Here is a 2,937-nt window from a genome sequence, read left to right as displayed (position 1 = left end):
TGCCAACTTCAGTCTTTTTTTAAATTTATCATGATGTTATTTATTGGTCCAGTTGTGAGGATTTTTGTTTTCTTTAAATTGAGGTGCAATCCTTACTAAAGGCTGTGGTCTTTGATCTCTATCAGTAAGTAATTTAAGTTCTCTTCACTTTCAGAAGCAAGGTGGTACCATCTGCATACTGCGGGTTGTTAATGAGCTTTCCTCCAATCCTGATGCCATGTTCTTCTTCATATAATCCAGCTTCTCATATTATTTGCTCAGTATACAGATTGGATAAGCATGGTGAAAGAATATAACACCTTTCCTGATTTAAACCATTCAGTGTTACCTTGTTCTGCTCAAATGACTGCCTCTTGGTCTATGTAATATTTAGGGTTCTGTGCCAACTTGGCTAGTCCAGGATTTCCAGAAGTTTAGCAGTTAAGATGTGCTTATCCTATGGTGATGAAATCTAACACAAACATAGTTAATCCTATGATGAGTGGCTATGAGCAGCCAATCAATTGAAGGGATGCTTCCTTGAGGGTGTGGCCTTCTCCCAATATAATGGCTACCATGGAAAGGTACTCTTTCTCTCTCTCTTCCACTGGGGCCTGGGACTCTACAATTGTAAATCACTTCCTTGATAATAAACTTCTCTCTATACATATGTATATATACGTTTCACTGGTTTTGCCTCTCTAGATAACCCAGTCTAAGATAGTTTATATATAGGCTCCTTTCATAGATGTAGTCAGTTTTATTTCTGTGTGTTCCATTTGGTGAAGTTCATGCATATAGTCCTCATTTAAGGTGTTTTCAAAAAAGGCATTTCAATGAATAAGTCATTGGTCTCTCAAAATCCTATCATATAATTTCCAGCATCATTTCTATCACCAAAGCCGGACTTTCCAATTACTAAATAATCCTGCCTCTTTTTTTCAACCTTTGCATTCCAATCACCAGTAATTATCAATACATCTTGATTGCATGTTTGATCAATTTCAGACTGAATAAGTTGGTAGAATTCTTCAATTTCATCATTATGCTTTTAGTGGTTGGTACATAAATTTAAATAATACTGGTATTAATAAAATTTATTTTCTTGTGGGCGTATGGATATTATTCTATCAAAGACACCATTATACTCCAACATCTTGAGATGCTTTTTATGATAATGAATGTGATGTCATTCTTCTTCAGTATGTCATTCCTGGCGTAGTAAACCACATAATCATTAGATTCACTTTGGCCAATTTCAGTCCATTTCAGCTCACTAATACCTAGGAGTTCCATTTCATTTTTGACAACTTCCAATTTTCCTAGGTTCGTAAGTCTTAGGTTCCATGTTCTGATTATTAATGGATATTTGCATCTGTTTCTCTTAATTTCAAATTGTATCCATCAGCATATGAATGTCCATTCACATCATCATGGTCAGCTTTTCCCCAGTTGTATTCTGATTCCTTCCAACCTGAGTAGCTCATTTTCCAGCACTGTATCTGATAATGTTCTGGTGCTCTTCATTAGGTTTCAATGTTCAATATTCTGCTGCTATCTGATGGTGTTTCATGGCTATTCATAAGGTGTTCAGTGGTTAAACATTCAGAAGTAGTCCACCTCTCCTTCTTCCTAGTCTGTCTTAGTCTAGAATCTCAGCTGAAACCCTTCCCTATCTCTGACTCTTTGGCATTGAAAATATTGGTGGCATAGTTTCCAGTATCACAGTAACACACAAGTCATCACAGTATGACAAAATGGCAGATGAGTGAGTGGTGGACAATAATAGCAGGGATTTTAATACTACACTTTGAATGAATGACAAAAGAACTAGAGAGAAAGTCAACAGAGACACAGAAGAACTAAATAACATCACCAACCAACTTGACCATACAGATATCTATGGAGCACTCAACCCAAGAACAGCACAATCCACATTCTTCTCCACTGCACAAGGAACACTCTCCAGAATAGACTATGTTAGGCCACAAAGTAAATCTCAATACATTTAAAAACATAACAATACTACAAAGCATCTTCTCATATCACAATGCTATAAAATTAGAAAATAACAATAGGAAGATCAAGGAAAAAAGTCAAATATGTGGAAATACTCCGTAATAGAAGAAATTAAAAATGAAATAAAAAATTCCTTAATCAAATGAGAATGAAAACACTACATATATCAAAACCTTCGGAACACAGCAAAAGCAGTGCTCAGAGGGAAAGTTATAGTAATAGATGCACACACCCCAAAAGAAGACCCAAAATCAACACCTTAACGCAACATCTCCAACAATAAGGACGAGAGCAGCAGAGTAAGCCTATAGCCACCGGAAGAAAAGAAACAATAAAGGTTAGAACAGAAATTAATGAAATAGGGAACAAGAAAACAATGGAAAGAATCAACAAGACAAGGAGTTGGTTCTTCCAAAGGATTAGTAAAATTGACAAACCATTGGTAAATCTAACAAAAGAAAAGAAGGTACAAGTAACACAAATAAGAAATGATCTGGGTAGTATTACAACAGAACCAATGGAAATAATAAGGATAACAACAGAATACTACTACGAAGAATTCTACTCCAACAAATTTTTGGAAAATCTCTAAAAAATGGACACATTTCTAGAAACACATACCCTACCTAAAGCAACACAGACTGAAGTAGAAAATTTAAACAGGCTCATAACACCTAGATGTATCAAAAGATTTTACAAAAAGACTAAAAAGAGAATCCACAGATCAGGAAAAAAAATTTGGGCAATGACAAGGGGCTAGCTACTGTATAAAATTTATAGACTACTTCAATACTTCAATAATAAGAAAACAAATAAGCCAATTAAAAAATGGGCAGAGGGCATAAACAGACACTTAAGTAAAGAAGATATTCAGCCATCCAACAAACATATGAAGAAATGCTTACAATCATCAGCCATTGTTGTTGTTATTGTTAAGTG

Source organism: Chrysochloris asiatica, unplaced genomic scaffold, assembly GCF_000296735.1.
Source record: "Chrysochloris asiatica unplaced genomic scaffold, ChrAsi1.0 scaffold00053, whole genome shotgun sequence".
NCBI classification, from domain to species: Eukaryota; Metazoa; Chordata; class Mammalia; order Afrosoricida; family Chrysochloridae; genus Chrysochloris; species Chrysochloris asiatica.
This window is presented reverse-complemented; position numbering follows the sequence as displayed.